Source organism: Paralichthys olivaceus, chromosome 13 (genome assembly GCF_024713975.1).
Source record: "Paralichthys olivaceus isolate ysfri-2021 chromosome 13, ASM2471397v2, whole genome shotgun sequence".
Lineage (NCBI taxonomy): Eukaryota > Metazoa > Chordata > Actinopteri > Pleuronectiformes > Paralichthyidae > Paralichthys > Paralichthys olivaceus.
In genome coordinates this window covers 11,400,029-11,424,174 of record NC_091105.1, presented here as the reverse complement: position 1 = coordinate 11,424,174, position 24,146 = coordinate 11,400,029, and the positions used below count along the sequence as shown (strand labels likewise).

At 43.2% G+C, this 24,146-nt stretch overlaps 1 protein-coding gene across 12 annotated transcripts in view; it reads right to left on the bottom strand.

Moving 5' to 3' along the window:
• nphs1 (NPHS1 adhesion molecule, nephrin) overlaps positions 1–22,555 on the bottom strand; it is a 63,408-nt gene extending 40,853 nt beyond the window's left edge. For 2 of the 12 annotated variants that reach the window (XR_011245969.1, XM_069537921.1), the window contains exons 1-5: positions 21,733–22,546; positions 21,526–21,612; positions 19,180–19,447; positions 14,938–15,027; positions 1,030–1,159 (exon numbers count right to left, since the gene is read on the bottom strand). The gene's annotated coding sequence lies outside the window, so the exon portion shown is untranslated. Of the gene's footprint in view, positions 1–1,029; positions 1,160–14,937; positions 15,028–19,179; positions 19,448–20,089; positions 20,180–21,525; positions 21,613–21,732 lie in introns of all 12 variants that reach the window. The other 10 variants (XM_069537923.1, XM_069537924.1, XM_069537918.1 and 7 more) reach the window with 9 other exon arrangements.
• Between the last annotated feature and the right edge of the window lie 1,591 nt (positions 22,556–24,146).

Genomic DNA, 24,146 nt, shown 5'->3' with positions numbered 1-24,146 from the left:
AAATTGCAGGTTGAATTTTAATTCAATCCTCAGATTTAGGAACAATATTTTACTACAGCAGCACTCATTGCCAGAGGATTTTTTTTTACCTTGTTCTCCACCAGCTTCTTACAAATGCAAATTGGAAAGCTTGATTTGAAATTTGATTTGCTTGCAGAGACAAGGCTGCCACTCTCCCCACAAGGGCATCGGAGGCAGCTGAACCATCCAGCGTGGCCCCAACAGGTAGTTTTTTTAATGGCGTCTTTCATAACATCATCAAACGACTCAATACACTCAATCATAGACCAATTTAACGTGAAACCCCATGAAATCAGTCAATGTGCAGAAAATGAGGTTTCAGCCTCCAATCCAGCTGCCCAATTCAGATGTGGTCCTACATCTTAATACCAACCTAACCTCTTACCAATCTCTCCAGTTGCCTGTGGGCCCAATTACAGTAGATTAAAGAAGCAGTGTTGTGAGCCATTACTGCTTTAACACTGAACTGCAGATGAAAAGGGTTTCTAAAAGATGCAGATTAGATTATCTGCAGGATCTAATCACATCCGAATCATTGATTGTGCATTAAAACATGGCATTTTTAAGCAGTCTGATTAAAATGTGCTAAACACAGACCTAATAGTAGCCTACTCAGCCTCCAGGGAAGACAGACCAAATCATATCAGCTTGGTCCAGCAGTTCAGCAGCAGCTTTCCAAACCCAAGTTTGGTGTTTGTGTGTGCACTTTGTCTTCGCTCCCTTCAGCTCAAAGTGTTGAGAGTTTACTGGATTACTCTGACTTCGCTACACACACTCACAAACATGCTCTCCCCAGGAAAAAGTTGAGACAGAGAGGCAAAACCTTCTTTCAACCTCCACCAACTCATGCACATCTGCCTGCCTAGGGTGCACAGAGAGAAAGAAAGTGAGGAAGGCAGACAGACACACACTCGCACACATTAAGGGCGTACCTCCTTCTTAAAAAAAAAAAAAAGGATCTTTGAATAGGTGTACGGATTTGCATGTGAGAGAGGGAGCTGTGCTTACCTGTTGAGTGACGCCAAGGCTCAGGAGCGTCTTTTTGTCTTCCTGATCTACAGATGGCTCTCTGAACACAAGTGAGCCACGGAGATGTTAAAGAATGCCAATGGGACTCCCCCTTCTCTCACTCCTTCGTCTGAGACAGAGGAAAACAGATAAAGAGCGAGGCAGAGAGGCAGTCGCAGAGAAGAAGAACGAAGGAAGGTGTGTGCATAAGAATTGCTGGTGGAGATGGATGCAAAGGGGCAATAACCTAAACAGCAAAATAGATGTCAAAAACAAAATATCAGTGTCATGGGTGCCCCAAGGAGTCAAAGGATTTTTTGTTTTAAAGCCACATGGAAACAGACAGATTAAAAAGTTGTAGGTCCTCTTGTTTCAGCAGAATTGAATAAATAACTGTAAAATCTTGATAAAGCTGCAGTAAGTCAGTAATACGATTGAAGGAACGTGCCTGTAGTTTCCTTCAGTTCTGCCATTCCGGGGAGTATTCACAAATCCCATGATTTAGCATTTCACTGTGCTGGGTTGGAAGCGGCAGAGCAGTCTGATACATAGATATAGAAGCAGCATGGATGTCCTTACAGCCGCTAGTTTGTAACATTTATGCTCATACATAATGAATGAAATAAGAGAATTCACATCACTGTATTTCCTATACTCAATACTCCTGGGGTGAGCTAGTGATGGAGACAGAGACAGGCCAAAGAACCCCCCTCCCTTTTTCAATTATATACTCACAACTTAACGGTGGCTGGAGAATACCGCCATTTTCTCAGCGGAACATATTGAAAGCTTTTCTAGCAAGACAACTTAAAGGTCATGTTTATTTTTTGTGTGCATGTATTTTTCATTGGATTTGCTGATAGTCCACACTTGTGCAATGGCTCTGTGGCGTTGAGACGTACGCGCTATTTGCACAGTATAAACACAAAAGCAGTTGCAGGCTACTGCTGCATCCATGTTATCACTATGGGTCAGCTGTGCAGTAATGGTAGACCAAGCACTGTCTGCGAGAACAGTGAGAGAGGGAGAGAGACTCCCACGTTTGTGCAGCAAGCAATAAAGAGAGAATGATAATGACGCACACCCTCATAGTGGCACAAATTCAAAGACTGTAACTTTATTTTATGCACACTGCTGAGTGCCAGTGTACAGTATCTGGTCTGTGTGTAGTGTGTGCATGTGTACAGCCCGTGTGAGCCGGGTGTGTGTGGCCCAGATGTTAGCAGCTGGGTTGTGTAGTTAGAGCTGGCCCCACAGACAGTCATTAAGCCCAGCAGCCCAGGGCTGGAAGGTTAATTCCCCTGCCTGGAGGGGTATGTAGGTGGGAGGCAGGAGGAAAGAAGGGAGGGAGGAGGAGGATGAGGTGGAGAGGCGGCAGAGGGAGCAATGGGAGGCGAGGGGGCTGTGAAGCTCAGCACTCAGTTCACACAAACAGCACTGTCAGCAAGAGTGGAAGCGCTCCACTGCCAGACGAAGGAAGAGGAGGAAAAGAGCTGGGGCCTGACAGAGAGGTGGTGAGGAAGAGAGGGGGAGGGAGACGGACAGAGGACCTGAAGATGAATGGCAAGAGGGGAAATGCAGTGAAGAGGAGGGAGATACAGTAAGAGGGTAAAAAGAATGCATGTCAGGAGGTTGGACAGGCAGAGGATAAGATGAAGGGGACACGAACGGGCAAGGTAATGGAGCGAGAGAAACGGATGGAGGAAGGAGACAGAAAGATACTGTAAAATGGGCTGTGGAGTGATGAATATAAGACAAGGGTGGAGCAGGAGATTGGGGGGAGAAGGGAGGAAGGAAGGTTGACATGAGGAGTTGTTTTGAAAACCAACAGGAAGTCTACTGACTCAGACCAGTGCGGCAGGGAAAGCAAGATTAATCAAAGAAAGCAATAAGCACTACGGTGGAAAGCAACACAATATGTGGAAGAGGAAAAGACGGGGTCATGTCCAGGAGATTGATTCAAAAAGTGGACTGGGAGTGAGACTGCATGCAATATTTTTTTGTGTGTTTCAGTTCCTGTGTATGCCTGTGGGTGTGTATAGTATTTGTTAGGATGGTGCATGGCGCAGGGAGGCGGGGGCAGGGGGAGTGCTTAAATCATCTGTATTGCCATAAGCAATGTTGTAGCTTAGATTCTGTCAGTTATCAAAAAATAGAAAAATGCTTAATTCCAAAATGAATATGACATGTTGGAGTCAGTATGTAACAGTTTAAAATGCCAGAGATATTCAGCGTACAATATGCGATCCACGCCAGGAAGAGGATTTAACTAGTTCAGTGCCCACAGTTCTTAGGAGGCGGTTAATTTAATGAAAACGGGTCTTAGTAACCACTCAATAGTGCTGAGGTCTCCAACAAAGGCCTGCAAAATTGTCTTCATGCATTGAGCTGGAGAGTATTGCATCCACAATCCGAGCCTCGGCATTAACACAGCCATCTGACCCGGCGATCTGATTGGAGACCCATCTTCTGTTGCCCGCCACAGTGCAGCTGCCATATCAGCGATGCTTCAGTGTTCTAAATCTGTAGACAAGGTCAGCATGTTTTTATAACCCCCCCAGGCCGATCTGGCTACCAGTCGACCACAGGAGGAGATTCAACAGGCAGCGACAGACTGGGAGTCGGATGGATCAGAAGAAACCAGAAATGACAATTACATGGCATCACTCAAATAACAAGTAGCAAACAGAGATAAGAGGGCTTTCACAAGTCTGAGAGCAATAATCTGCCTCAGCAGCACTTTCTTCAAAAGTCTGTCATAGTGATGAAGTCCGAATAAGGACAAGAACCTTGCCCCGCTGCTGGCATGTTTGCAAGACGAGATTCTCGAGTTGCTGTCTCTGGGTGACCTGTGGGCCAAGCGATGCTGGAGCATGTGGACCGTACATGTGTCAGGGTTAAGACGGATTTGGAAAAACCCAATTAAACACACCGATACACTCTTTGCTGTTCCCCTTCAATCCCCCGTCCCCGTGTCCCGATGCATGTTGGCAGCAACATGGGAGTACTGAGCTGGGCATGTGTTTGTGAGTATGTGCAAATGTGTGCGCATGTGTCTGGATGGATGGAGAGGCTTGAGACAACCAGCTGTGGTGTCCAGATTGAGGAGGGATTATTTCCCAAATCTCCCCCATTTACCTCAGATGCCTAACAAGCTCCCATGTTACCATGTTGATTCACCAATATTGCAACTCAGATTCTGCTTTTAATAACAAACACAGTGGACCAATCAAATCAGAGCGTATTGATGAGGTGTTACACAGATCTTTTTGTATGTAAAGTACAACAGGAGGAGGCTTACTGAGTAAGTGTGAAGGGGTCTATTGATCAAGGATTAGATACAGGGGTATAATTGATGGCTGAGTGATTGAATTAATTAATGAAAAAGACAGTATAAATAAGTAAATATCATTGAGTTGCTAGTGTCCAAGAAAAAAAGCAAAAAGCTAAAAAGTACCTGACTTCTTTTGGAAAGTGGAATCTTCTATCTAATAAATTCCTGTGTGAAGTCATGAGGTCAGAGGCTGGACAGGATCGCTGAAAACAATATTATTAGGTCACTGAGGGAAGAGGAGCGGGGTCAGATAATGAGACTCAATGTGGCTGAGTGAAAATGCATGGGAGGGAAAGTGCTGACACCTCCCTTGCTCTCGCTCATCCAATTCCACAGCGCTTACTCTGTGGCACTGATATTCATGCCGAGCTGTCCATCCACGGCCCACAAACTTTAACGTTCGCCGTCTCCACCGCCCCATCTATCACCCCCGCGGTGGCGATGGACGAATGGAGAGCAAAGCGGAGAACGGTGGCGGTGGGCAGGAGGGGAGGGAGGGTGGCCGGGCAGGCAGGCGGAAGAGACATAAGGGGACAATATTGAAATTTGAGGTCAGAAAAGACAATTGTTGTATCCACTCTTGTGTGTCCCATTCACTTATTCAGAGCAACCTCACCCATGTACAATAAACACACACACACATTCACAGAGAGAGAAAGAGAGAGAGAGAAACACACAAAGCCAGGACCTCCTATCACAAGCAATTCAATATAAAGATACGCACAGCTCAGGCAATAACCTGATCCTGGTGAGAGATGTTATAGGCTTTGACAGGCGGGGCTGAGCCACACAGCCCAGGCTGTTCTCCCAGTGTCACTAACAAAACAGAAGGATTAGAGGATGAAACCGAGCTAAATCTGGGCAAGCTAAAAACGGGGGCAAAAACAAGGCATGGAAAGAAACGATACTGAATGGATCCACAGCAAGCCTGTGACAAAAGCTATTAAGCAATAAAAGGCCACTTTAATAACAAAGCCCTTGTGTTCTATTATTTATGTTCTGCTGTCCACAAATACAGCCACACACATAAACACTGCATGTATACAACATGAACAAATGTGCATGACACACACACACACACACACACACACACACACACACACACACACACACACACACACACACACACACACACACACACACCTCTTCTATCAGGAATCCTCAACAGATTAGACTCAACCTTTCATAACTCTCACAACCATAGATTTAACTACAGTGAGCCAAGGTTAGATGTAATGCTCCTCCCCACCTCTCCATCACAGCATTAGTATTACAATAGAGGTGAAGATTTAGCAATTTTGACCCCAGGACATTGGGATTTTTTTTTTATTATTGAAGGCGGTCTGGTAATGTAGTTTAACGAAGGACTGACTCAATGATTCAAATCTAGTTTACACTGTGTTTGATTATTTGAGGCGTTGAGAGGTGAAACCATCTTTGAAGAAAATGTATTAGACATGTTCTTTTTCCTAACATGGAGGAGGCTGATCTAATGAACGCATTAAGTGTTTTCATAGAGAAAAATCAATGCCAATCAAATCTGAACTCACCATTGTCCCTATTTCACAACAGTGTCACATCAAACCAATTTTGGAGCTGCCATTTTGCGGTTAAATGTGTTGCTATACTGGTCAAAATCTGCAAAAGACACTTTCAAAAAAGAATAAGTACACAATGGTTGTCTTAGCCCCATCTTTGTCTTTAGTGGTGCTTACACAAAAGGAAAAATGTGTAAGAACCTGGCCACCTGCTAGTGCGTCTCATATTTTATCGACTTAAACCATCAAACAGAACTGCCCAACTTTAATTTTAGCTGTGCTGGCTGAAAGCTACAAGGCAAAAAAAGTCAATAAGCTGCTGCAGATTGACCTACACACATTACCTGCTGCAGACAAAGCCATTTTATAACATGAGAGGATCAAGGAATTGCAGTCGGCTTGTTGCATTATATGATGCAATATTTTAATGATTAACACTTCATCTTCCTTATTTTGGGATCTTAAATCATGATGCTGAATTTTGTGGATCCTTTTAAACAGCCACTTAACTTTACTAATCACAGGCCAAAATGACCTATATTCACAAAATGTTTTAATTCTGGTTCTCACATGGATAGAAGTACAAGAGCAAAGAGACATTAAAAACACACAATCAGGCCCAAATACACCTCTGCCAACAGATGGGCTTATGGCTTTGTTGAGGTGGAGTTTGCCATCCTGACCGCCCCATTTTCCGAAAATCCACTTTAATTAACATATCAGAGCTCCAAACGAGGCTAAACCTCTTCTCTGCAAACTGTAATCTGCCCAGTTTGAACTGACCAACCATAGAGCCTACATGATAAGGCTTGCCAGCCGAAACACAAGGATAATCCAGTTATACCTGCTTATACAGCGGAGAGCTAAAAGCACTGATCTGACAGTCTCTCAGAAGTGCGATAGCTTGCATTTTGGTCTAACCAAAGCATTTTGATTTACTTATATCGTGTGGCTCGATCTGATGGGATTCTCTAAGTGACTTTAGCCGCATTCTCTGGCATGTGCTCCACTTGAACAATAAGATTAAATATATGGACTGGGAGAGGCTCACACAACATGCGCCTTTCTTTTATTCTTCCCCTGTGCCTTCTATCATTTCATTCCCACCCATGCAACTTCCTGCCACCCCATCACTCCATCCAAATCATCTTATCCTTAACCAACACTCCACTATAACACTTAATTCTTCATAAAATGTACTTATTTTCCTTCTTTTGAGTTCCCTCCAAAACACGTTCTGCCATTCCCTCCACTGCCCTCCTTCTGAGCATTTATACTGGTCTGAGGGTGTCACAGAATTAACGGCAGGGTGGCTGTGGTTTACTCCGCCTGCAGACTTGGAGCCCCCAGAGGAATCGCTGGGGGAAAGTTGAAGGGGCCAACAGATGGAGGCTATTGTGTGAGGGAGGGTGCGTGGCGGCAGGAGACGTAGGAAGTCGTGAGAGTGTGTGTGTGATTTCAAGTGTTTCTGCGTGTGTGTATATGAACTCTACACTTGTTTTTGATGTGGGTGCAAGTATGTTTTGTGTGTATGTGCCATTGTGTCCATTGTGTTTGTGTGTGTGGCTTTGTGTGTCTGTGTGTGTGGTGGGGGTGGGTGGAGGGGGGCATGGCAGTTTAACACAAGATGTTTGAAATCTGTTGGCCTGACAGCGTGTCACAAGACTGCTTGGTTAATAGAGTCTCCTGGAATGTCCTGTCCTGCAGTTTTAATGAACCCCAAGCCAAAAGGCCTAATGAAGCGTGCTCCGTTTGCCAAAACAGTCCCTCGGCTTGACCTCCGCTGACCTGCACCACTCCCACGCCACTTAAAGGTGGGTCTCCATGGTGACCGGCCTAAAGAGTCCATTGGGCCAAAGTTGTCAAAAGGACAAAGAGGGAGCAAAGTATAAGAAAAACCAAGCAGTTAAGACAAAATGTGTCAGCACATGTGCCTGCATACGTTTTAAAGATGGAGGTGGTTTCACTAGTTGAAAATTTCAAATACTTCCTCCTTTCTTTATTATCTTGGCAAACGAAGGCCAGTTAGCAAAAAGCTGCTGTTTTCTAGCCAAGAAAACATTTTTCTTAACAAGCTCTTCCTCCTTGTCAGCATCCAAAAAGATACACATGCAGTATACACAGACACACACACGCACGCACGCACGCACGGATGCACACACACACAAACTGATCCTCATTGCAGTTAAACTATTCTTTGCTCTAGCACAGCAAGAACCTCATTATTCAATAAGTTAGGGCTGTAACACAGGCAGTGTTGTGTGTATTTAGAAGGGATGCTGGTGTGTGTGCGTGTACGCATGTGTGTTAAGTATGAGTAAAGGACTAATAAAGTGTGAGGCACCTAATTAAACAGTTTTTGTTTATGGTCTATAGCAGTGGTATAAACTCAGCAGGCATAATGCAGGGTGGTATGCCAGGTCGCTCTGCTCTCATTTGAATAACTACAGACAAAAGCGATGGGAGAGAATGGGGCAATCAACTTCAAAAGGAATTCTTGCTTAATTGCAAAAGCGAGAGAAAACCAGCAAAGACAAAGGAGAATGAGCTGATCAAAGTTGCTATGCACATTGTTTGCAATTCCTACAAAACATTAAGAGTCTGATCTCTTTTTGCGTTGGCTCGTTGAAGATCTGCAGGGATGCAAGTGTGATAGTTAATATATAATTTTATGAGAAGCCTTTATTTCCCCTTTTTCTGACTACATAAAAAAGGACGATTTTTAGACTGAACAACTTTTTTCAATGTTTTATTTTACATTACTACTGTGAACTGTTGAAGCACAAAACTATTAAGTTTTTAAAAAAGGTACAACAGACATGGGTGAACAGTGTTTCCCTCCCAGTGCCAAAAATATTTGGAGAAAAAACTGTGCATGGATGAATGGACTTTATTAATTACAATGTGATTCGGTCCTCAGACTCCATCGCCAACCCCCCTTTAAAAAAACAGGGTGGAAAACCTGAACGGGCAATCATCGCTGTTCCGGCTGTGCACATTCCTGAATTCAACTCTCTAATGGTGCCATTCATTATAATCCTTATTAAAATAAACACAGACTTTATGATATAATAACAAATAAGCTAGGCAGCACACTGTCATAATCAACAGAAATTAAAAGTGCCAAGGAACACTACATTACCTCTGTAACCTGTCTGTTTCTCTCCTCTCTCCCACACGCAAACACATGCGCCCACTTATACTCACACACGTACACACACACACACACTGAAATAAAGTAATCAAGGTTATTTAAATGAGTGTACCCGCTGCATAAACAGTGCAAACGGTAAAGAACATTACGAGCTGAACGTGTCTATGCATTCCTGATCTGGCAAAGTGGTGAGATGGGGTGGGTGGTTAGGGTCAATTTACTGACAATTGTAACTGCAGGTGGAGGTACACGCATGTTAAGGCAAGAAATTAGAAGATATTTACACACTTTCTCAGTAAATAACATCTACTAGAGGAATTACATGCATTTGGCTTACTTTGCTTAATCTGTTTTTTTTTTTATTCCTGTCTTTTGTCAGCAAAGTTAAGAGCAATCTACATACTGCACATAGACAGTATTCAGAAATAAGGGCATCTGGGGATGTTGGGGGAGGACAAGAGATTTATTATGATCTGCATGTGTATGTGTGTGTGTGAGAGAGAGAGAGAGAGAGAGAGAGAGAGAGAGGATCTGGAGGGGTGCCTGACTGCTACCAGCTGACATTCCCATGCAATCCAAAGACTAATTGATTAAAAGGGCTATGAACATGTGTGTATGGAGATGCTATTGAGTGTGTGTACATGGTAAATATATGCCATATGGGCAACGGATTGCACCTCAATTACTGTGAATGGGGAAACTGTGCTATGTTTTATCAGCGCCACCTCTTTGGCACACATACCATCAGCTTAAATCTTCACAGTCAGGCTTAGGATATTGTGGACTCGTGAACAGACGTGTTAAATACTGTATGTCTGAATAAATAATCATGGAGACCCCTGACCAGAATGGATGTGAAAACTGTGGGAAACATGTGATTTTTATTATCTGAAACCATTAACTACAATGTATAGGACCATTTCATGATGAAGAAAAATATATTATGCAGAACAAAATATGTTAGGACTATCACAAAATAAGTTAGGACTATCACACAGGCAGTGTATGTCAGAGGGATGCTGGTGTGTGTGTGTGTGTGTGTGTGTGTGTGTGTGTGTGTGTGTATGTATGTATGTATGTATGTATGTATGTATGTATGTATGTATTTCCCAGTTTGCAGTCTTTAGGCTAATAGTCTCCTGGCTGCAGCTTCAAACTCAACAGACAGATATGAAAGTGGTATTGATCTTCTAACTCAGCAAGAGCCACAAAAAGTATATTTCCCAAAATGTTCCCACAAGCGTCCCAGACCACCTCCGAATGTTGTCTGAGTGATTGGATCTCAAGCAAATCCTCAATGCATCTTGGGTTCACACCTGAACTTAGTTGTCCACTTATGATCGGATCACTCTGGACTTATGTTACCACGAGGTCTGAACAGGACCACAGACTTATTACTATTATACTCTTAATTTCCTTGAAACTTAAAACACTTCCTGGAACATTCCTGAGGTGCTGTATGTGAGGACGCATGTCAAAGTCAATTACAGTGGACATTTTCCACAACTTTTCTTGCCAGCCACTGAGTAAATTGAGAAAAAAGTGAGACCATGTGGGAATAATACAGCAGCAAAACTTCCACAATACTCACAGTGAGCAAGTTAATGACCATTCTAACACACAACACAATACTGGAAGAATACAAATATTTATATATATAGAAGACACAGACAAAGAGGTCAGCTTGGGAACACGATATGAGAGCTTATGTGTCAATGTGATTTTAAAAAAAACTGTAGAATGTATAGGAAATGTTCTGCCTTCTGCATACTCGTCTCTGGCATCTCTCTCACCTGAATGTTCCAGAAATTTTGTCTGACATGGACAATCTCCTGCAGCGTTCTTCAGACTTCATTAAATGTTTCAGAGATTTTCCTAGCCTTATCATGAGATAACCTAAGCTCACACACAAAACAAAAGAATGAGCTGCATACCCAGAGTGCATTTGAATGACACTGTGGATTGTGGATTTATTCAGTGCTCGGCAGAAGTTCCGCACTAAAGTGAGGATTAGGCCTATTTCATAGTGCTGTGTTTTATTGTAGCGAGAAAGTGCACTGGGGGGGCTGCTTCTGGATGAATCGACGCTACCAAATTGAACTAATTGCACTGTTGCCTGCCCAGTGGACCCCGTCTGGGACTCAGGAGAGCAAAGAGCTGAGAGCAGGAGAGTACATTACTGAATCCGACTAATTGCTCACACCTGTGCCTGCCCAGCTCGCTCTGCTGGGGATTCTGGGGAATGATAGAGCAAAGCTGGAAACATACGGGTGTGGCGACAGGGGTTTACAGATCCTGTCTGTCTGTCTCTATCAATGCTCATTGTGTGTATAGGTCTTCGGCACCAGCGTTTCAGTCAGTCTAACAGTGTTGCAGATGTAGCATCATGTTCCACCCAGTTACAGGTGGTGAATGATGCTGTGCGTTTACAAGAGTTTTAATTGCTCACTTTGGTTAAATGAAACTGCTTTGTTTTGTCACCAGTTAAAAAACCTTCTCCTCAGCCACCTCTCGCTGAGGACCCGAGGAGACTAGAGATGAATTCATAGCTGCAGCCAGAAAAGAAAGCAATGAATACGGACGAATCAGACTGTTTCCAATTTCAGCCCCATCTGCCCCGCATTACCTGGAGTGGATAACCACATGATGGACATTATATGGAAGTTACAGGACATAAATAAAAAAGAAAACAGCTGCGATGACAATCCTATTGAGATGGGGGGTTTGTAAGTCAAGTCTGATCTTTTTCACAAAAGGGCTTTTATTGTTCTAGAATTTCCCCGAGAATTTTATTGTCACGTTATATTGTAAATCATAAATCTTTCATAATTTTTTTTTCCAAGTTCACAGTTCATTTATTTTGTTTTCACATGTGGATCATGTGACGATCAACAGCAGGTAAGCAGAGAGAGGTTAGAGGAGAAGGAAGGGAGAGGAAAAATAAAAACTGAGAATAGACGGAGTGTGCTGAGAAAGCGGTTGTCTGACCAGAGGCTTCCTGGGCAGAGCAGAGATGATCGCTGAGACTCCCGGCATGAATTCCAGACACCTTTCACCACACAAACAGCACGAATCCTGTGCAGCGCGAATGTGCAGCTTCTGGCTCCCCCACAACACACGATGAAACACATGAACAAAGCATTACTCCAAGTAAAACCTCAAACTGCTATTCTCAGTTTCCTCATTATCATCACCAAAGAACTCACCCTGAGGCAAAACCTCCTAAACATCAGCTCAGAGTCATAAAACAGCTGCCCAACTGTCATTTAAAGCAGCCAAATGCAGGCAAAATCCACCCTCATGTATTCATCGGCCACTTGACAGTGACTTTTACCAGGTAGGAAATGACTCTTACTGCTTTCAGCTTCACTTACCCCTGGCCATAGTATAAAAAAGTGCAGTAAACACAACTTTTGCTGTGTGTAACCATCTGTTCAACTTTACTGTTCTAACTAACTTTTTGTCCTCACCTCAGGATTCATACATCTGCAGGCACAACACATATTGGCCGTGTTTTCCTTTGTACGACTGCGTAATTTTGGGTCCTGTCCATTGTTGTTTGTGACCCCACCTTCATTATTGTTACCCCTTCTGCTTGTACCTTGGTAAGGTTAACACATCTCTCAAGGGGTATGATGCACTGGGTCTTAGGTACGAGATCTAACAAAGAGAACACCATCTGTATGAGTTTGGAAGAAAGGGAGGTTTTTGTGTTTATGTGTGTGCACGCAACAAAGCCATCCCCTTATGGCCCATTGTTTTGGAAGGGTATGACTCTTGCACCCCTCCTATGGATGTTAGGGGAATAGAGCACAGTCTGGCTAATATTTAACTAATGATTGTACCTTCCAGACTCGACCGCCCTCCTCTCACCAACTGCCAAACCTGAGCCATCTCTGCAGTGAACGCCACTGAAGTGTGGCTGTGTGAAATAGAATGTGGAGGGATGGGGCTCTGCACAGTATCAGGGGAGAAGGGTACGGGAGAAAATAACTGTTGGAGAGCCCATAAAAGAGCTGTGAGTGAGGGAGAAATGGATGCACACTGTTGTGTGGGAGGCCAACGAGTCCAGCAGTCTGAGAGAATGCCATATGCTACCTTGAGGCAGGCAAAGTCTGGCAAAAGTGAAGGAGAAGTAGAGTTAGACAGGAGTGGCTGGTTTCCATCAGCACTGATATTATATGTGTTTGGCCTTCACATTTCTCATCAAGGAGCACATTTATCCCCCCGGTCTCCCTTATAGATAGAGGCTAAGCTACTGACAGCGGGGAAACAAGAGACGGGGCTGAAAGAGGCAAAGGAAGTAGGGACAGAGATAGGAAGAATGAGTGAAAAGGCATAATTAGATAATGAGGTCTGTGTTTGTCAAGTGGGAGAGACATAGGAGGAAAACAGAAACCTGTCAGGGCAAAATCACAAAAAGAGTTGAAATGAAGGGGAAGTTAGAGAGACGGGGAAAACTGGAGAGGGGTGGATAGATAAACTATAAAAGATGCAGCGGGGCTGATTATTGTTATGGTGCCACCAATTTGGACCGAAGCCCCTGGTGCTCCCAGGCAAATGTAGTATTAGTCACTTCAATAATTAATCACCCTGGGAGCATGTCGTTGCAGTCATGCACTGACCCATTTCTCGAATATTTTTCTCAACAGTAACATACCCACAGAGCCCCTCTTCTTCTATACCGTCATTTAGCGAGGTGGGGGTGCAGGCCCAAATCCTCTGGGTCAGGCCTGGTCATTTATTAGCCACATTTCTCAGGAGAAATAAAAGTAATCTCGCTGCTCTTCTCAAAGGCTGTGGAACCATGCAGGGAGACAGAATAGTGGCCTCGGCTGTGGCCCAATGGGCCTGGCTGGCTGACTGTCCTGGTGAAATATGAGGCCCATATGTAGGACGGCCATCTGAAAGAGAGACCCAACAGGGCTCCTTCAGGCTTTGATGCTCATCACCACAAAAGCAGATGGCGGTGTCCTGGTCTTAAAACTTTTTTACAACAACCCCCCCTCTTCTTTTATCCAATCCTATCCGGCCTATTAGCCCCCTGCCTGTCATGGTCTAGCAGCCTATGCTTAGACCCTGGGGGGGCTTCCACAGCTATGGAATGAAGTCAAGCTTCCCCATTGACACAGGTCTCACTGGATGGCTTTGAATAGAAGTCAACCGAGTGAAAAGGCATGTTTTAGAGGACAAAATGGAATAAGGTGTGGGATGGATCAATACTGCAGGGTTGTTTGGACTTGAAATGCTTTGCTCTCTGTGTGCTCAGACAAAGCAGCGCTGACTGCAGGTGGCAAAGAATTTTTCCGGACATTGGGTAAAAAGTAACAAAGGGCGTTAAATGGAAGAAAAAACTGCATGCATCTGTCTGAAAGATTGAGATCAAAGCGGAGAGAAAACCTGCTGTGTGTGCTCTATATACATCCCTGCCCTCCTCACTTAAACGGACAGGATTTGTCACCGAGGTCCAATCGCAACCTGTGTGCAGCTCGCACCCAAGCAATTTCTGAAGCAGAAAGGCAATCAGGAACTTAAAGTCAGGCACAATGCAAATAGGTCTGAGAGCCCATCTGTAGTAATCCAACAGTCCCTCCTGCAGCAGTCTGCTCTCCATCTCAGCCTCTCTGTGGCACAAGCCAATTAACTGTTTGATTCAGAGCTGGGGAAGAACACCCTAATTGATTACATGGCGATAGTCAATTCAATTATCAATTTAGGCACAAAAAGCTGAGTGGAGACGTGGGGCCCGGGAAGTTTGCTGAACAAGTTCTTCAGTAACTTGGCAGCACAATCATTGTGTGTGTTTGTTTAAGCGTAGGACTGAAAAGTACAGGAGGAAGGCAGGGAGGCAGAGGAAGAGAGGCAGGAAGACTGACACTTACTGTAGCTACTGCAGGTTGTTTACTTGCAGGCTCTGACTTACACCTCTCCTCTGCTTCTGCTTTCTCCTCAACACAAACACTCTTCGCTGCCTAAAGCGCACGAGGAAACACACACAGACAGAGAGGAGCACACACACGCATATCAACACACACACAAACACATACATATTTGCATTAATACAAACACTGAAATAGTATATCAATTTGGACATGGTCATACATTCAAATTAACATACGATCACACACACACAAACACAAAAAATATAATTAAAACAAAGACAAACCCCCTTAAAATTTCAACTTGCAAAACACTCATAGGTGCAAATGCTTGAACAAACAAATCCACATGGGTGTTCAGGGATTTGCAGCAACTGAATCACATGAAAAAGAAAACCTTCTTTTCCTCATCATCCCTGTGATTCTGCTTTGTTTACTCTGTCATGGAGAGCTGCTCTGTTCGATCAGGCTGGAGAGGCACTAGGTTGGGTGGTTGTGCTAACGAAGTCTCAATGTGCCGTCTGTCGACAGGGTAATTTCCCAGGATAGCTGTGTATCTCGCTCCTCGAGGTTCCACTGGTAAGATATGAGATCAGCACCAGAGTCGTTGGAGAGGAGAAACCGAATGGGTAGAGATTTCTACCTCAATCCACTGTCCTCCCTTAAAGCCTTAGCATACCTGTGTCACTAGCCTATCATCTTTACACAGTCCATACAATTAATATGCTCATGCCACTGAGCTATTATCATTGTGGTAGCTCACATAGCACTCCAATACTATAGTTGAAACACATTCAATGAATACAAATGATCAAACTAAACATTTGTTAGGCAGAACGGGTGGACAGCTGCATCGTGTTGGGGTTGACCTGAAAGCTTTTATCCTGCAGATGTTGCCTTTTCAATTATCATCATCCAAGTATTTGAATGATCGGTTTCATCACTATTATTGCCTTTGCCAAGGAGGTTATGTAATCGTCTGCATTTGATTGTTGGTGTTAGTTAGCAGGATTATGCAAAACCTACTGGACGGATCACCATGAGACTTGGTGGAACAATGTGGTATGGGTCAGGTAAGATGTTGAACCAATTATATTTTGGTGTGGATCCTGTAGCTGTTTTATTGATCATGCTTGAGTGTAGTACAGAGAGTCTATTATCTTGGAACTTTCACATCTGCAAAGTTTCAGTCATTATAGAACCAAAAAGCACATGGGTGCATCAAGAAGAGAAGAGACATTGCTTTTCAATAGAACCGATGGATGCACAGACTACACCAAAGAGCTGCACACAGCTGAAACAACTGCAGAGCATAATATTTAAAACTTTGAGAGGTATATGGAGGCTGCTGGTGTCATTTGGATGATCACACTGATCGAACAGTGCAAGAGGCACAGAGTGGCCTTTACTTCTTTCTTTAGGCCTTTATTCACCTTTCTTGCTTTATAGACCGCTGTCAGGCATTGATGACTTTTTGCACAATGACACAAAAGTTATACCCCTTTTCAATAAACAGAGAATAGTCCAGGGACAATGTGTTACTCTGGCAGGATGGAGTCAAGGAGGTGGTGGGTGGGAGTGATGGGGACACCCTCTCTGTGTTAGCAGATTTTTTTTAAAAGTTGCTGGGGACAACAAGTGTGCCAAGTGGACTTCTCCATCAATCTGACAGGGTCCTCCCAGGCCCTGCATGGATTTCTAAGGATGCTGTGTATGTATGAATGGGAAGGTGCACAGCAGGCATTACATTGAAATAAGGAACTGCAAGTGGTCCTCCCAGATGGTTGTGTCCTGCTGCTAGTAGGAGGTCTGCAACCTTTATCTATGACAGGCGGTAGGTCTTAACATCCTCCACACACACTGCCCTGCTGCAGGCCTGAGGCCCACAGGGCTGAGGTTATGAGAGAGGCAGGGTGTCCCAGTGCAATTCCCTGTTTCCCCTCAATCTTTTTTTTTTTTTCAAGAAAAAGAAAGACCTAAATGACAGCCACTGCCCAGAAATGCAAGGGACTGAGGATGCTCTGTTCTTTGTCAAGCAGCATCTTCCCTAACTGCCACACACGCATGCCCATAAATGCCAGCACACACACACAAACACTGACACGCACAAATACCCCAGCATGACTCTTTGCTCCTCTGAGGGTTGAAGCTGATGCAGAGCATCAGCATTGTTGAAGAGGCTTAGTGAAGGAAAGAACGGAAGTCTACTAGAGGAGGAGCAAGAAAGCCTGTAGGAGAGAAATGAAGAGACAGACAAAGAGATGCCAGGAGACACTGAGCCACAACACATCCCTAATCGACTTGCTGCCGACTTGCAAATCCAGCATTCTCATCTGGTTAACGCAAGGTCAACCGTGAGATGTGGAGAAATAAACTGAGGGGGACGGAGGAAGAAAGAAGGGAAAGGACTGGATGAGTAACTGGTGCAGTGAATAACTGTTGTTTATAGAGAGAGGTGACAACATCTAGATTTAGGACAGCATGTCTGCTGCTACATAAGGTGAATTTTAAAAGTTGTCTGCTTCAGTGTCCTCCACAATGCCACCTTGTTACCACTCAAGTCTCTGATAAGTCATTTTTCAGAAAGGCCGGCGTGTGTGTCAGCGTGTGTGTTATAGCGAATAGGGGTTATTCTTTTATCCTTTGACCCAGATTTGAGGGAGAACTGAACAGGAGACATGAAAGACACAGACCTCCCAGCGGAGCCGGGGTCATGTGCAACCTGAACACAGGCGCACACCGGCACGGCCAGTCGAGCAGAAAACACCATTATGCATACACACAAGTCCATACAGACACACAAAGGACACGTGCTCGCAAAAATGCAATCATGCACACACACCTTCAAAAAATTTTTTTTATCAAGATCACACAAAACTGGGCATCTCACATGGAAATTCTTTCAGATACACCTGCCACAGCACCCAAGGCGAGCGTGTCCCTTCTGCCCTCCATGCACATGCACACAGCATATTAGTTCTAATGAGGGAACATGCAATCACATATGTGCAATCGCTGATTATTACTGGCAAAACAGCCCTTCCACAGATGAATACTCACATTCACATGCAAATACTGCACTCATCCACACCTGAGCGTTTGTGCATAGACAGTTGTAGCTCTGCATTCATGACATTTTTCAGTTATACAAGCACACACATTGACAAACTGTGAACAAGCTTTAGCTGTAAGCGTGGCAAAGGTGAAGGAGAATGATTGCAGTCTGTACTCTCTATAGATGCAGCCTAACTGTGATACAACAGCCTGCAAAGAAGGTGGCGTGGGTGAAATGAAATGGGTTGCATAAAAGGACAGGGGTGAGTAACAGCATGTCAGAGGCGGACTTTCCGTATGCTTCCAATGCGAGAGTAAGAGAGAGAGGATCTGATAAGACAGCAACACAAAGAGAGAAATAAATCTTAACTATTAGAGCAGAATGATGCAGCTGACAGACATGCTAAAGTTTATAGACTATCCGTGTGTACATTTCCTTGTCAATACCAAAGGAAATGAAAAAGAAATGGGGAATATTAAATGAATATAGAGAAAAACTGCACAGAGCAAAATGAAAAAATATACAGTAGGAAGTGGGAACATTTGCAGAAAGAAACCTGGATGCAGCGGAGACACATTACTGGGCTTCCGCCAGTGTTAAATATGGTCCCTCACCTACAACCAGATGGTTCCTCACTTCTGACCACCACTGCCACTCTTCTTTCCCTCCATCTCTCAATTTTGGTCCCCTACTGCTCCCTCGGGGAAGGCAATAGCTAAATGCTGTAATTTCAGCGGCTCAACTCAGTGCCATAACCGATTGTGCTGGCACAAAAAAAAGTCTTTACTTTGGATTTGAGTGACAGTCTTTGGCCAGGCTAATATGACTACTCCTCATGACCACAGAAATCCCTTAAGGTACAGTCCTTGTTAGAGGTGACAAGTCAGCTTGGAGAAGAAAGCCATTACCGGGGAAGAAAGGTATCAGGCTGCCTCCTGCTGCTATAAATTGAAACCAAATACAATGGCTCTGACCAGGGAAGTATTCTGGGAAATCTAATAGCTCTGCTGGTAATTCTAGTGAAGTTTTCTTTACCTTGTATGAGAAATGTCTTGGCGAGATTCGTCTCTTTAAGAATTAAACAGGATGCCTTTTTGTTTTATTAATTAATTTATTCTCTGTGCCAATATTTCTGCAGTGTTTTTTCCCACTTTATTAGATTAGATTTGATCAAATCCCTCATCACCTACTTAGCTACTGCAGCCCTCCTGTCTTGCTCTTCTCCAGTCACAGTGAAGCCTGGGAGCTTGGCCACATGGTTCATGCCTGGGCTACAATGCACAAGGACGAGGGGGGATGAGGAAACTAGTGGGGGTTCAGAGGCATAGAAGTTCCTTTCTTCTCCACCCTTGCCTCTTTCTTTGAGCCAGAACAGAGGGTTGCCACGGCGATGAGGTTGGTCTGTCTCCCACGGCGTGGTCTGGGAAGAGCAGCAGCTTGCTCTGACATTTACCCAGGCTGGAGGAAACAGACGATAGAGGAGAAACACACACAGGCACACACAAAGAATGAGAAGAGAGAGGGTGACGCATTAGCAACTGGCAATTGCAGAAAGTGGACAGATCAAACAGTAACACCTGTAACATCAGAGGGTTGTCACATCGATGGAGAATACGCTGTCACTGTCTTTATCAAACCCTTTTATCTACTTCTCAGTATCCATTCATCCAACAACTTCTATTCCTGGCCTCCTTTTTCATTTGCTCTCATTTAGATCTCGCCAGCACGTCAGTAATCCAACGCATTTTTCCATCCTGATCATTTTCACTGCCAAAATCATGCACACAAGTTACACAACCAGTGCAAAAACATGAACACAAGCAAAATCGACAGTTCAGACACACAAACACATGCATACAAAACGATGGCCATCCCACTGAGAGAACAACCACCAACAACTACAACAAGCTCTGAAGTCAAAACTGACAAACTTGGACAGATTCTAGTGTACACAACTGCTTTTGTTTATCATTTCAGCACAGGAAGAGTGGGCCCAGCAAAACAGCTATTGAGCAGATTCCTTTACATTGCCTTGCATGCATGCTTGAGGATTTAGCCATGCCGTTCATTATGCATGCAAGAGATGTGTTGGCTTTGGACCTTGAATCCACCAAGCAGTCATTATGGGAGATCTCAATGGTGAAGAGCTTGAGATGCTTGAAAACCCACAGTGAGTCTAAAACACCTTTTCTGTTTCAGAGGAGAAAAAAAGTTGTTCAAACACCGTTTCTGATTAAAGGAGACAACAGGCAGCAATGTCAGCAAATACAAACAAGGAAACAGAGATAAGAAGGATATGACTGATGTGATGTGGGTACTAAAGATAAGCTGAAGTACAAAATACAATTTACTGTAAATGTAGAATATAGTGCTTTTTTTCTAAAGGATCAGTTAGCATACATCCCACATGAGGCAGAGACAAAGGAGGAAATGCATCACAATTTGCCACAATGTGAGTCATGCAAGATTTGACACACTGATGATGGAAGCGGCAGCATTTTACGAGAGATACATACATATGTGCCTCTTGCGGGAACTTCAGTCAGACTATGTTAATGTGCACTTTTCTGTATCACACTGAAATACACAAGGCTCTCTGTCAGTTGTGAATGAGCTTTGTATTCCCTAAGACTGGAGCTCTATTGGAAAGGTTCACTTTTAGCCTCCTTCTGTCTCACTGGAATCTAAATAAAGGCAACTTCAGTGGGAATATTCTTTGTGACCATGACCCACATGAACACAGAGGGATAAAGACACAGTTCTCCCGACATGACAATAAATATTCTTTTTCCTCTCAAAGTGCTCTCCGTCAGTATTTCCTGTAGATCGGACTCAGTGGCACTTGGTCTGTGTTGCTCCAAGCAGGGTGGAAAAATTTGAAATGCTCAATAGCAACATTTCTTCAAAATAAAAACGACAGCGATAAGAGACTTTGTGGTGAAAAGTTTGCGAATGACTCTCTTACAAACCGTTTATACATTTACATTGCAGGACGAAACTGTCAATAAGAAGGTCTGTGCGTCATCATGAGCAACCGTGTCACTACTTCACAGAGACGCTTTGGTCTGCGAACTTTCTCTTAGCCTTCCATCTGCCTGAGTAAAGTTTGCTCTACATTTGATGGGCGTAGTGACCACAAAAGAAAAAAAAGCATGAGCTGAAAGCTGCTGATTGGATATTGATTCCCAGTGGGTCAGGTAGTACTGGCAACAAGGTGTAATTTAAATCAACAGCAACATCTAAAATACTTACTAATGTGGCTTAAGGTAATCCTATGAAGAAAAATTATGTTTTAATAAAGATAGTGAAGCATCAAAAATGTGTTGATCTTGCATATGTATAATTAAATGCAAGATGTTTAATGCTTATGTGATTTATTTATCAAAATGTAGATTTTAAAAGGCCTACATGCAGAGTGCACATAGATGCATATGTTATCTTTAATTTGGTTACTTATTGATGGATGTTGGTTCAGCATAGCACATTTTATTCCTACTGGTAATCATCAATAATATTAATAATTATTTTGACATTACCTTTGAAAAATGGCAGCATCATCCTTGATTTCCTGTAGCTTCTTCATCTAGAACTCCCAAGTCTCCTTTAGCAACAAGCCTGGGCCCCTGAGGAGACATTAATGAACATAAATCAAGCTATAAAAGATATATCCAAACTATCCACACACAGTGTTTTTAAAATACCAAAAAAAACTTTCATAACTGCCTCTCACAGCAGAAACTTACTTTCTCAGTGAGTTGGTTATGTTTTCCTGTAATGACTGAAACAGCGCCCCCCTAATTTACACCCGAAAATGCGAGTGGTCAAAGTTGATATTGCACCCTTGAATCCATTGGGGGAAATAAACAGTGTGAATTCGTCAAAAAAACTAACTAACCAGCGTCTAATCTTAAAGAGATGAGCGCGGTCAGTGTCAGTCAGGCTTTATGAATGAGCCTGCCATACTGTCACCTCACAACCGCATCGTGGAACTACCTGTTTGCTAGCTTGTTTTCCAGTGCGGCTAATGCTAGCAGCTAAAGACAGTTCAGCGGGCAGAGGAAGAGACACGAGGCCTGACGACAACCACAACCCAACAACAGTGAGCGTCCCCGCGGACAAACACGCAGGGTTCACCCCCATCGCAGGAAGGATAATGGATTCAGAATTAAAACAACCTGAGTCACATTCTCACTCTGTCCAAGTCCGTCTGGGAGTTTGTTCCCCTGATGGTTAAACGTGGCTCTGCTTCTGTCTGAGAGTGTGTAAGTGCGTGACGTCATGTGTACGTTATGGAGGTTTATCCTCATCACAGACTGACGTCACATGTTCAGGCTCTGATGTGTCATCAGCACAGAGGTCATTTATTCACTTACCAGTTTCTGTGCACACCAGAACTCTCTGATTACTACTGCAATAACTGTGATTGGTTTTGAATGCACATCTTATGTTTATATTTTATTTTAGCCATATTTCTACTTTGCCTTTGCAAACAGCTACTGCAGTTTTGCACGCTTGTCTCTTATTCATAGTTTGTCATCTCTTGTATTCACTCTCGTTCTTTGCTCTAAGTGCTATGCCCTTGACAAGTTGCTGTAACAATCATTTCCCAATTTGGGTTCAATAAAGTACACCTACCTAGCTATCTACCTACCTATCTATCTATATATATTTCTATATATATAGATAGATATATACTGGTCTTGTAGTCTTTGCTACTCCACAGTGATGGGATGTAATGAAGTACATTTTACTTAATTGTACTTTTTTCATGTATCTGCACTTAAGTAGATTTCTTGTCAGGTACTTTTCAAAATTTCTCTACCACACATATCAGCAATATCTCTACTTTCTTCTCCGCTACATTTTTGCAATGCATTGCATTTAATGTTCATATGTGTGGGGGCAGTTCACATTAGACCCCTTCCTCCACCTTCAACACCTGCAGCATCACTGGTGAAGAAGAAATAGCTCAAATTGATTTGGATGAGGCCACCGCTCAGACTCAACCATAATGATGTAGTTGACACATGCATTAGGAAGTAGAAGTACTTATACCTATAATAATGAAAGTATACTTAAACGCAAGTACTTACAAACTTTTGCTCAAGTAGAAAATGTAACTTTTTTTGGTTAGTTATGTGTATTTTTACTTACATAAAATGTTTGAGTACTTCCTCCCCCACTGGTACTTCTGACATATAGATGAGAGTTTAAGTCGTGTATCTATATTTATGGTTCTTTACAACTTTGCTGACTTGTCTTACTTGGCCTCTGACACATCTAATGCTTCGACGTGTCATAATGTTTCACCAGAAAAGGGTGCAGCATCAATATGTAGACTTCCAAAAAAAGAAGAAAAAATTAATGCATTCACCCGGGTGTCATTTTTTCCCTCACTGACTGCAGATACAAAAACGAATCAACTGCAGGCTCATTTGACCTGGGAGTGAATTCCGTTCCTATCCATTCCCGCTGCAGACAAAAGCCAGATGTACAGTACATGAGTGTTAGCAGGTTTTTGACCACTCTGAATAAGTTGGGTATATGATCTTTAAATCAGTGCACTGGTTTATAGCTTTATAGTTTAGCTTACTGCTTTTGTATGCATGTTTCTGTATTTTCATATCCCCAGTTATGCAATTTTCAATTGTGCCTCAATATTTTACTGCATATCAGAAAAATATAAAATTACTTAAACAATATCAGCAGCTTGAATTTTTCTGATATTTTAAAATTGAAGAAAAAAACAATAATCATCAAAGCCGCTCACATTAAAATGCAGTCATGCCACAACAAGGATCTGTCACAATAGTGTCATTAATTTAGATATGAAGTATTTCTTTGTTTTTTATCTGGAGGCTGTTCTCTTCATTTGTCTTCTCCCTGCGATGAACACATGCTGACTTGGTCATAGCTTCATTTGAACACTGGGTTTCTCCAGTACATGTGGTCACTCCCACGGTGATATGGGGCACAAAGGCAGACCAAACGATGCTTTGTAGTGGATTTGTCCTTCTTTGCATATGATCTTATCACTTGCCGAAGGCACTTTGCTACAAACCAATAGGGGTCTTCAACTTGTTCCCCTCTCTGCCACGTGTCCCTTCTACCCCTCATTCTCAGGGGGTCAGTTATTCTGCCGAGGCTGAACTCAGGG